The sequence below is a fragment of the Arachis stenosperma genome, chromosome 1 (genome assembly GCF_014773155.1).
Source record: "Arachis stenosperma cultivar V10309 chromosome 1, arast.V10309.gnm1.PFL2, whole genome shotgun sequence".
NCBI classification, from domain to species: domain Eukaryota; kingdom Viridiplantae; phylum Streptophyta; class Magnoliopsida; order Fabales; family Fabaceae; genus Arachis; species Arachis stenosperma.
The window spans coordinates 25,635,741-25,648,010 of NC_080377.1; the positions used below are offsets into that span (position 1 = coordinate 25,635,741).

The 12,270-nt window shown below is 40.0% G+C and overlaps 1 non-coding gene across 1 annotated transcript; it reads left to right on the forward strand.

Annotated features, from left to right (window-relative positions):
• Positions 1-10,324: 10,324 nt before the first annotated feature.
• On the forward strand, positions 10,325-10,432 carry LOC130955594 (small nucleolar RNA R71). The gene has a single exon (XR_009076813.1). It is a non-coding gene; the product is annotated as a small nucleolar RNA R71 (small nucleolar RNA).
• The last annotated feature ends 1,838 nt before the right edge of the window (positions 10,433-12,270 follow it).

The following is a 12,270-nucleotide window of genomic DNA, read 5'->3' on the forward strand; positions in this document are numbered from 1 at the left end:
ATGGCTTAGCAATGCAAACCATTCTTCACAATTGATGCATTTTAAAAGACTGGTGCATGATCCCTTTGTATATGGTTTCGAATCTATGATTGGGAAATGATCCTCTTAACGTTGGTACACATGCAGACACCAAACTTAGTGTTTGGTCATATGCTTCCTCAAGAAGAATTATGCATATGTTCTAAGAATAACTCCCTCTCCTTTTTTGAAAAGCAAAAATTAAGTGTGCCTTAAGGGACACCAAACTTAGAAGTTTGACATGTGCTTTAAAATGATATATGCATTTACCAGGCATGAAAATTCAAAATCATATTCAGAGGAATCATAGCTTATTAAATGAAAGAGAAGACAAAAATCTTAAACCATGGGTTGCCTCCCATGAAGCGCTCTTTTATTGTCATTAGCTTGACATTGACCTCCCTTTAAGGTGGTTGATGTTGGTGGTGTCTCAACTTGTCACCTCTCACTGTCAGCTTTCTTTGTGTGCCTTGATGTTCAATTTCCATGTGCTCAAGAGAAAGTATTTGGTTGACAGTGTAATAATCTTTTGCTCCTTGCTGTTGATATACTAATTGCACCTTATCACCCTTAGAAAATCCTTCAGTTGGGATTTTCTTGTTCTTCCACCCCTTGTGAGCCTTTTTCTTATTCTTCATCTTTTTCTTGCTTGTTGATCTTCCTTTCTTGACAGTTACTTGAGTTGTGATGCCTTCCTTCTTGCTGATCACCCCTGCTTTCTTGTGAATCCCTTTTTCTTCTTGCATCTGCTTGTTTTTCTGCTCCACTTCCTTTTCAGTTGATTGCTTTGGAAGGAGATCATCACTCATTTTGCTTGTTTCTTCATCCCTTTGTAATTCTGGGAAGACTTTCAGGATGATGCTCTCCTCATGCATCCTGAGGGTTAACTCACCCTGATCTATGTCCACAATGGCTCTAGCAGTGGCCAAAAATGGTCGACCAAGTATTATTGAGTCATTTCCATGTTCTGAAGAATCAAGGATCACAAAATCTGCTGGGTAGATGAACCTGTCAACCTTAACCAATAGGTTCTCAATCAGCCCCTTAGGATATACTATTGATTGATCCACCAATTCCAAAGACATCTCTGTTGGTTTCACCTCCTCTATGCCAAGCTTTTTCACTAAAGAATATGGGATTAGATTTATGCTTGCTCCTAGATCGCACATTCCCTTGTTAATGAACAGGTTTCCAATAGTGCATGGTAAGAAGAAACCTCCAGGGTCTTCAAGCTTGGGGGGGAAGTCCCTTTTTAATGAGTGCACTGCATTCTTCACTGAGCATTACAGTTTCTTTTTCATTCCACTGTCTCTTCTTGTTGATGAGCTCCTTTAGAAACTTAGCATACAGAGGCATTTGCTCCAAAGCCTCTGCCAAAGGTATGTTGATTTCCAACTTCTTGAAAGTCTCAAGAAATTTGTGGAAGTGCTGGTCCTTTGTTTCCTTGTGAAATCTCTGTGGATAAGGTAGTGGTGGTGTTGAGCTCTTCTCCACTTGATGCTGTTTTGGAATTGGTTCTTCCATGATTTTCTTTCCTTTTTTCAAATTCTGTGGCTTGTTGTCTTCCTCTGTGAGCTTTTCTGAAGCACTCTTGGTTATTGTGTCTTTGTTGATGGCTTCATCAGTCTTTGTTGGCTCAGTGTCATTCTCCATAAGCTTCTTTGTTGCTCCTTGGTTACCATCTTTTCCACTTCTTAGTTGCACGACCTTGCATTCTTCCTTTGGGTTGGGAATGGTGTCACTAGGTAGTGAACTTGATGGTTTTTCAACAGAAATCTTCTTGGAGATTTGTCCAATCTGCCTCTCTAGGTTCTTCATGGAGGCTTCTTGATTCTTGGTTGTCAATTCTTGGTTCTTCATCAGTTTCTCCATGAGCAGCTCTAGATTGGTGATTCTCTGTGAGTCTTGTGAGGTGGGTTGATTTTGGGGTGTTGATGGATGATGATAAGTGTTTTGGTTAGTTGGTTGGTTATTGGGTGGGTATTGGTTAGGATTTGGGTAGTTGTTTTGTGGTTTTCTGTATGTATTTTGGTTAGTGTTTGGCTGGGGGTTATGGTTTGTGTTTTTCCAATTGTTCTGGCCTGTGTTTCTTTGCCATGGTTGTTGGTTTTGATTATGGTTGTCTCCCCATCTGAGGTTGGGATGGTTCTTCCAAGATGGATTGTAAGTATCCCCATAAACTTCATTTGTTCCAGGATTTTGGTTGTGCATGTATTGGACTTGCTCTTGTTGTTGCTCTTCTTGAGTTTCTTCACTTTGCACCCAAGTAGTTGGAAGTTGGCTTGTGGTGCTCACTGCTGCCACTTGCAAGCCATCAATTCTCTTAGCCATTTGCTCAAATTGTTGTTGAATCTGCTGCTGCATCATCTTGTTCTGAGCTAGAATTGAATCAACTCCTTCCAACTCCATTACTCCTCTTCTTTGTGATGGTTGGCGTTGTCTTTGATGAGCAAAGAAATATTGGTTGTTGGCCACCATATCAATGAGGTTTCGAGCTTCCTCTGTGGTTTTCATGAGCTGTAAAGAGCCTCCTGCAGAATGATCAAGAGCTTCTTGAGCTTTAAGAGTGAGTCCCTCATAGAAGTTTTGCAACTTGTCCCACTCAGTGAACATCTCTGGTGGACACTTTCTCAATAGAGCTTTATATCTCTCCCATGCTTCATATAAGCTCTCGGCCTCTAATTGAGTGAATGTTTGAACCTCTGTCTTCAACCTTAGGACTCTTTGAGGGGGGTAGAATTTGGCAAGGAACTTGCTCACCAAGTCATCCCAAGTGTTGATGCTTTCTTTTGGGAATGTCTCTAGCCATTGAGTTGCTTTATCTCTGAGAGAAAATGGGAAGAGTAACAACTTATAGCTATCAGGAGGTACACCATTTGTCTTCACTGTGTCACAGATTCTCAAGAAGGTAGACAAATGTTGATTTGGATCCTCCAAAGGACCTCCTCCAAATGAACAGTTGTTTTGAACCAGAGTGATGAGTTGTGGCTTGAGTTCAAAGTTGTTTGCATTGACATTGGGAGGAAGAATGCTACTCCCACAATGCCTAGCATTTGCAAATGTGTATGAAGCCAAAACTCTTCTCTGTTGTTGATTGTTGTTGGCTCCTTCTCCTGGTTGATTGGTATCTCCTTCCATGTCTTGGAATTCCTCCTCAGATTCTTCTTCTCCAACAATATTCTTCCCTCTTTCAGCTCTTCTTATTCTCCGAAGAGTCCTTTGATCAATTTCTGAGATAATAGGGGAAGATCTTCCTATACCTGACATACAAACACACAGCAATAAACACACAAACCCAGAAAGCCAATGAAACTTCAATCTATAGCTAGAATGAAGGTTTAGTTAGTTTAAGCAAAAATTCAAACAGTTAGTGTGTTAGTAAGAATTAGAACAACAGAAAAGAAAAAAAATGCTTAATCTAGACCTCCACTTCACTTAATCATTGTCAATCTATTTCAATCCCCGGCAACGGCGCCAAAAACTTGATGTGTGGAAAACGATCCAACACAAAACTCACCGGCAAGTGTACCGGGTCGCATCAAGTAATAATAACTCACATGAGTGAGGTCGATCCCACAGGGATTGAAGGATTGAGCAATTTTAGTTTAGTGGTTGATTTAGTCAAGCGAATCAAGTTTTGATTGAGTGATTTGTGTTTAACAGGAAGTAAATGACAGTAAATGTAAAGGGGGAAGGGAAAAGTGCAGTAAATTGAAGAACAGAATTGTAAATTTGTAGAATCTTAAAGAGCAAGAAAGTAAATGACTGAAACTTAAAGTGCAAGAAACTTAAATTGCAGTAACTTAAATGGCAAGAAAGATAAATGGCTTGAATATAAAAGGGAATTAAGGAATGGGATTGCAAGATCTAAACAAAGAAGAAGTAAATTGCAGCAATGGATTGAGCAGAAATTAAATCAGAAGCAGATATCATTCAAACAGAAAGAAAATAAAATGCAGTAAAGGTTCACAGAAGAACCCAAAATGAGTTGTGATCTCAGGACCCAAGGGCTTAGGTAGCAGAGCCTAAAACCCAATTTCCTTCCCAGATCTGAATTAACTAAGCAATTGACAGAAAATTAAAGAAGAAGTAATAGAAGAACAGAATTGGAATAGAATTATGCAGAAAACAAAGTGCAAAGAGCTTGAATGGGAATTGGGACAGAATTTCCCCAATTTCACACACCCAAAACTCAAAAACAAGAGAGTAGAATTGCCCAAGGGAAATGAGGAAGGAGATCAGTCAATTCTCCCTTGATCCTCTTAGTTCTCGGACAAGTCTCTCAAGAAAGCTTAAAGAAAATGAAATTCAAAAGCCAAGATAAAAGTCTAAGTGGTCCAAAGTAAAAGTAAAAGCTCAAGGTAGCTAAAAAGGTCCCTAATTACATCAAACTAACTCCTATTTATACACTTTCTATTCTTGGATTTTGGGACTTGGATGGGCTTTTGATTTGGTGAAGACATGAACTAAAATGGGATTTTAATTTAAATTTTCGGCCCATGAAATTCACTCCCAGGAGGCTGCCCTACCCTTGTGAAGGGCAGGGCAGAAAATTGATGCTTGGTACGTGGATTTGGTGCGGCCATGTGCGAGTTGGTGCGGCCATGGTGCGCCAAAATTTTGTTGATGCGCGTGGGACGCTGCCCTGCCCGCGCCAAGGGCAGGGCAGGAAGAGTTGGTGCTGCCAGGGACGAGTTGGTGCGCGCGGATCGTGCCAAGGAAGGAATTGGTGCGCGCGTTGGTGCTTCTTGGTGCGCCAAGTTCATGCGCCTTCCAAATGCTGCCCTGCCTGCGCCAAGGGCAGGGCAATGTTCCCAATCTTCATGGCCCGTGTTCGAAACTGGGCGGACGCATGTTTCTCATTTTTTTGCTTGGTTTCTTGGCACGGCAATGGGTCTTAGAGCTTGGCTTCCTCATGGTTCCTTGTTCGAACCTTGTAGCATGCATGGGTGACCTTTTTCCCTTTATTTCTTCCCTTTGAGAGCCCGATTCTGCCCTCCACAAGGGCAGGGCAAGGTTCTCTTCTTCATGGTTTCAAGGCACATTTTGTGCTCTGCCCTTGGAGTGGGCAGGGCAGAGTTGCCTCCCTTGGCTTGGTCACCTAATGTTGCTCTCCTAGAGGGCATTCTGCCCTTGTGGAGGGCAATGTTGCTTCCCCCATTAGTTGCGGCACGCTTCATCTTGATTCGGCCACGCTTTTCTTTTCTTGTGTTACACTTTTTAGGCCACGCTTTTCATTTTCTTTTCTTTTCTTCACCTACAATAAACCAAAACAACCACTCAAAGTATCACTAAATTCAAGAGGCTTATAAATCAATTAAAATGCAATTAAAATTAGCTTAAACCTCATGATTTAGCATTAATTTCATGGTGGTTGCTTGATTTAGAGAAGTTATGTATTTTCACTCCAAATCACTTACTTAGGATGCAAGAAAGTGCATAAATGCTAACAAAACAAATGAAATTAGCTTGAAAAATGGGTATATGATGACTTGTCATCAATAAACATTAGAGCCTCGTTTGCTTGTAGAACAAGAGTGGTTGTCAGTCACTTTGTTCATGAGTGAGAATAATGATGAGCGTCACATAATCATCACATTCATCATGTTCTTGGGTGCAAATGAATATCTTGGACAAAGAACAAGCGGAATTGAATAGAAGAACAATAGTAATTGCATTAATACTCGAGGTACAGCAGAGCTCCACACCTTAATCTATGGTGTGTAGAAACTCCACCGTTGAAAATACATAAGCATAAGGTCTAGGCATGGCCGTGAGGCCAGCCTCCCAATGATCTAAGAACTAGATGTCCAAAGATGATCAAAGGATCAAAAACAATCCAAAGATCCAAAGATGATCAAAAGATGAAAATACAATAGTGAAAGGTCCTATTTATAAGAAACTAGTAGCCTAAGGTTTACAGAGATGAGTAAATGACATAAAAATCCACTTCCGGGCCCACTTGGTGTGTGCTTGGGCTGAGCAATGAAGCAATTTCGTGTAGAGACTCTTCTTGGAGTTAAACGCCAGCTTTTATGCCAGTTTGGGCGTTTAACTCCCATTTGGGTGCTAGTTCCAGCGTTTAACGCTGGGATTCCTGAGGGTGACTTTGAACGCCGGTTTGGGCCATCAAATCTTGGGCAAAGTATAGACTATCATATATTGCTGGAAAGCCCAGAATGTCTACTTTCCAACGCCGTTGAGAGCGCGCCAATTGGGCTTCTGTAGCTCCAAAAAATCCACTTCGAGTGCAGGGAGGTCAGAATCCAACAGCATCTGCAGTCCTTTTCAGTCTCTGGATCATATTTTTGCTCAGATCCCTCAATTTCAGCCAGAAAATACCTGAAATTACAGAAAAACACACAAACTCATAGTAAAGTCCAGAAAAGTGAATTTTAACTAAAAACTACTAAAAATATACTAAGAACTCAACTAAAACTACTAAAAACATACTAAAAACAATGCCAAAAAGAGTACAAATTATCCGCTCATCACAACACCAAACTTAAATTGTTGCTTGTCCTCAAGCAACTGAAAATCAAATAAGATAAAAAGAAGAGAATATACTATAGACTCCAAATTATCAATGAAACTTAGCTCCAAATTAGATGAGCGGGACTAGTAGCTTTTTGCCTCCAAACAGGTTTGGCATCTCACTTTATCCTTTGAAATTCAGAATGATTGGCTTCTTTAGGAACTCAGAATCCAGATAGTGTTATTGATTCTCCTAGTTAAGTATGATGATTCTTGAACACAGCTACTTATTGAGTCTTGGCCGTGGCCCAAAGCACTCTGTCTTCCAGTATTACCACCGGATACATACATGCCACAGACACATAATTGGGTGAACCTTTTCAGATTGTGACTCAGCTTTGCTAGAGTCCCCAATTAGAGGTGTCCAGGGTTCTTAAGCACACTCTTTTTGCCTTGGATCACAACTTTATTTCTTTCTTTTTCTTTTCTTTTTCTTTTCTTTTTCTTTCTCCCTTTTTTTTCGTTTTTCTCCTTCTCTTTTTTTTTTTTGTATTCACTGCTTTTTCTTGCTTCAAGAATCATTTTTATGATTTTTCAGATCCTCAGTAACATGTCTCCTTTTTCATCATTCTTTCAAGAGCCAACAATTTTAACATTCATGAACAACAAATTCAAAAGACATATGCACTGTTCAATCATACATTCAGAAAACAAAAAGTATTGTCACCACATCAATCTAATTAAGCTAGTTTTAAAGATGAATTTGAAATCCTGTACTTCTTGTTCTTTTGTAATAAAAACAGTTTTCTTTTAAGAAAGGTGATGGATTTCATAGGACATTCATAACTTCAAGGCATAGACACTAAGACACTAATGATCATAAGACACAAACATGGATAAACATAAAGCATAATTTCGAAAAACAAGAAAATAAAGAACAAGGAGATTAAAGAACGGGTCCACCTTAGTGATGGCGGCTTGTTCTTCCTCTTGAAGATCTTATGGAGTGCTTGAGCTCCTCAATGTCTCTTCCTTGCCTTTGTTGCTCCTCTCTCATGATTCTTTGATATTCTCTAATTTCATGGAGGAGAATCTCTTTGTTTGCTCCATCCTTTTCTTAGTGATGGGCTTGAGGTCATGCCTTCTCAGTTGAACCGGCTTCCCTCTTGAATCTCTCTTTCCTTGAACGCCCTCTTCACAAATGTCTATGAGGACTTGGTCCAACCTTTGATCAAAGTTGACCCTTCTTCATGGCCACAACTTTATAGAAGTGGTCTTGATGCACCCTTGAGATGAATCTCTCCATCTCCCATGACTCGGAGGTGAAAGCTTTTGCCTTCCCTTTCCTCTTTCTAGAGGTTTCTCCGGCCTTGGATGCCATAAATGGTTATGGAAAAATAAAAAGCAATGCTTTTACCACACCAAACTTAAAATGTTTGCTCGTCCTCGAGCAAAAGAAGAAAGAAGAGAGTAGAAGAAGAAGAAATGAGGAGAAAGGAAATGGCTTTGTATTCGGCCAAAGGGGAGAGAGATGGTGTTTAAGGTGTGTGAAAATGAAGGAGTGAAGGAGGGTTTATATAGGAGAGGGGGATTTGATAGGTGAGGGGTTTTTGGGGAAGAGGAGTTGAGGTGATTGGTGAATGGGTGAAGAAAAGAGAGAGTGGTGGGATTGGTGGGGATCCTGTGGGGTCCACAGATCCTGTGGTGTCAAGGAAAAGTCATCCCTGCACCAAATGGCATTCAAAATCACGTTTTGAGCCATTTCTGGCGTTAAACGCCGGGTTGGTGCCCATTCCTGGCGTTTAACGCCAGGTTCTTGCCCTTTTCTGGCGTTTAACGCCAGTCTGGTGCCCCTTTCTGGCGTTAAACGCCCAGAATGGTGCCAGACTGGGCGTTAAACGCCCACCTGCTAGCCTCACTGGCGTTTAAACGCCAGTGGGCTCTTCCTCCAGGGTGTGCTGTTTTTCTTCCTGTTTTTCATTCTGTTTTTGCTTTTTCAATTGATTTTGTGTCTTCTTATGATCATCAACCTACAAAAAAAACATAAAATAACAAAGAGAACTAGATAACATATATCATTGGGTTGCCTCCCAACAAGCGCTTCTTTAATGTCAGTAGCTTGACATATGGCTCTCATGGAACCTCACATTTTCTCAGAGCAATGTTGGAACCTCCCAACACCAAACTTAGAGTTTGAATGTGGGGGTTCAACACCAAACTTAGAGTTTGGTTGTGGCCTCCCAACACCAAACTTAGAGTTTGACTGTGGGGGCTCTGTTTGACTCTGATCTGAGAGAAGCTCTTCATGCTTCCTCTCCATGGTGACAGAGGGATATCCTTGAGCCTTGAACACCAAGGATTCTTCATTCACTTGAATGATCAACTCTCCTCTATCAACATCAATCACAGCCTTTGCTGTGGCTAGGAAGGGTCTGCCAAGGATGATGGTTTCATCCATGCACTTTCCAGTCTCTAGGACTATGAAATCAGCAGGGATGTAATGGTTTTCAATCTTCACCAAAACATCCTCTACAAGTCCATGAGCTTGTTTTCTTGAGTTGTCTGCCATCTCTAATGAGATTCTTGCAGCTTGCACCTCAAAGATCCCTAGCTTCTCCATTACAGAGAGAGGCATGAGGTTTACACTTGACCCTAAGTCACACAGAGCCTTCTTGAAGGTCATGGTGCCTATGGTACAAGGTATTGAAAACTTCCCAGGATCTTGTCTCTTTTGAGGTAATTTCTGCCTAGACAGGTCATCCAGTTCTTTGGTGAGCAAAGGAAGTTCATTCTCCCAAGTCTCATTTCCAAATAACTTGTCATTTAGTTTCATGATTGCTCCAAGGTATTTAGCAACTTGCTCTTCAGTGACATACTCATCCTCTTCAGAGGAAGAATACTCATCAGAGCTCATGAAAGGCAGAAGTAAGTCCAATGGAATCTCTATGGTCTCATTTTGAGCCTCAGATTCCCATGGTTCCTCATTGGGGAACTCATTGGAGGTCAGTGCTCGCCTACTGAGGTCTTCCTCAGTGGCGTTCACTTCCTCTCCTTCCTCTCCAAATTCGGCCATGTTGATGGCCTTGCACTCTCCTTTTGGATTTTCTTCTGTATTGCTTGGGAGAGTACTAGGAGGGAGTTCAGTAACTTTCTTGCTCAGCTGTCCCACTTGTGCCTCCAAATTCCTAATGGAGGACCTTGTTTCAATCATGAAACTTTGAGTGGTTTTAATTAGATCAGAGACCATAGTTGCTAAGTCAGAGGGGTTCTGCTTAGAATTCTCTGTCTATTACTGAGAAGATGATGGAAAAGGCTTGCCATTGCTAAACCTGCTTCTTCCACCATTATTGTAATTGAAACCTTGTTGAGGTCTTTCTTGATTCTTCCATGAGAAATTTGGGTAATTTCTCCATGAAGAATTATAGGTGTTTCCATAGGGTTCTCCTAGGTAATTCACCTCTTCCATTGAAGGGTTCTCAGGATCATAGGCTTCTTCTTCAGATGAAGCATCCTTAGTACTGCTTGGTGCATTTTGCATTCCAGACAGACTTTGAGAAATCAAATTGACTTGTTGAGTCAATATCTTGTTCTGAGCCAGAATGGCATTCAGAGCATCAATCTCAAGAACTCCTTTCTTCTGATTAGTCCCATTGTTCACAGGATTCCTTTCAGAAGTGTACATGAATTGGTTATTTGCAACCATTTCAATCAGCTCTTGAGCTTCTGCAGGTGTCTTCTTCAGATGAAGAGATCCTCCAGCAGAGCTATCCAAAGACATCTTGGATAGTTCAGAGAGACCATCATAGAAAATACCTATGATGCTCCATTCAGAAAGCATGTCAGAAGGACATTTTCTGATTAATTGTTTGTATCTTTCCCAAGCTTCATAGAGGGATTCTCCATCCTTCTGTCTGAAGGTTTGGACTTCCACTCTAAGCTTACTCAATTTTTGAGGTGGAAAGAACTTTGCCAAGAAGGCATTGACTAACTTTTCCCAAGAGTCCAGGCTTTCTTTAGGTTGTGAATCCAACCATGTCCTAGCTCTGTCTCTTATAGCAAAAGGGAATAGCATAAGTCTGTAGACCTCAGGGTCAACCCCATTAGTCTTGACAGTGTCACAGATTTGCAAGAACTCAGCCAAAAACTGATGAGGATCTTCCAATGGAAGTCCATGGAACTTGCAATTCTGTTGCATTAGAGAAACTAATTGAGGCTTAAGCTCAAAGTTGTTTGCTCCAATGGCAGGGATAGAGATGCTTCTCCCATAGAAGTCGGGAGTAGGTGCAGTAAAGTCACCCAGCACCTTCCTTGCATTGTTTGCATTGTTGTTGTTTTCGGCTGCCATGGGTTCTTCTTCTTTGAAGAATTCGGTCAGGTCCTCAACAGAGAGTTGTGCCTTAGCTTCTCTTAGCTTTCGCTTCAAGGTCCTTTCAGGTTCAGGGCCAGCTTCAACAAGAATGCCTTTGTCTCTGCTCCTGCTCATATGAAAGAGAAGAGAACAAGAAAATATGGAATCCTCTATGTCACAGTATAGAGATTCCTTGAGGTGTCAGAGGAAGAAGAAAGATAGAAGACAGAAGTAGAAAATTCGAACTTATCAAAGAAGATGGAGTTCGAATTTTGCATTAAGGAATAGTGTTAGTCCATAAATAGAAGGATGTGGGAAGAAGGGAAGCAATTTTCGAAAATTAAGTAAAAGATTTTGAAAACATTTTTGAAAAACACTAATTTATTTTCGAAAATAAGAGTGGGAAAGAAATCAAGTGATTTTTGAAAAAGATTTTTAAAATTAGAAATCAAAAAGATTTGATTGAAAACTATTTTGAAAAAGATGAGGTTAAGAAGATATGATTGATTTTAAAAATATGTGATTGAAAAGATATGATTTGAAAACAATTTTAAAAAGATTTGATTTTTTTTTTTTTAAATTAGTAACTTGGCTATCAAGAAAAGATATGATTCAAACATTAAACCTTTCTCAACAGAAAAGGCAACATACTTGAAATGTTGAATCAAATCATTAATTGATAGTAAGTATCTTTGAAAAAGGAAGGGAATTGATTTTGAAAACATTTGATTGAAAAGATATGATTTGAAAAAGATTTGATTTTGAAAAACTTTGAAAACTTGAAAAAAATTTGATTTGAAAACAAAATTCTCCCCCTTGTGCCATCCTGGCGTTAAACGCCCAGAATGGTGCACATTCTGGCGTTTAACGCCCAAAACTATACCCTTTTGGGCGTTAAACGCCCAACCAGGTACCCTGGCTGGCGTTTAAACGCCAGTCTGTCCTTCTTCACTGGGTGTTTTGAACGCCCAGCTTTTTCTGTGCAATTCCTCTGCTGTATGTTCTGAATCTTCAATTCTCTGTATTATTGACTTGAAAAGACACAAATTAAAAATATTTTTGGATTTTTAATAATAAAGAATAATCAAAATGCAACTAAAATTAAATAACAATGCATGCAAGACACCAAACTTAGCAGTTTGTATACCACTGACACTAACAATATGAGAATGCATATGAGACACACAAAATACTTCAAGTCAATAAAATTCAAAGATCAGAGCACGGAAATCATCAAGAACATCTTGAAGATCACTAAGACACATGAATGAATGCATGCAATTGAAACCATACTTAAAATGAGACACTAGACTTAAACAAGAAATATTTTTGGTTTTTATGATTTTGTAATTTTTTTTGTGCTTTTTCGAAAATTAAGTGGAAAAGAAAATAAAGGTATCAAAATTCTTAATGAGAATTCCAGGAATCAT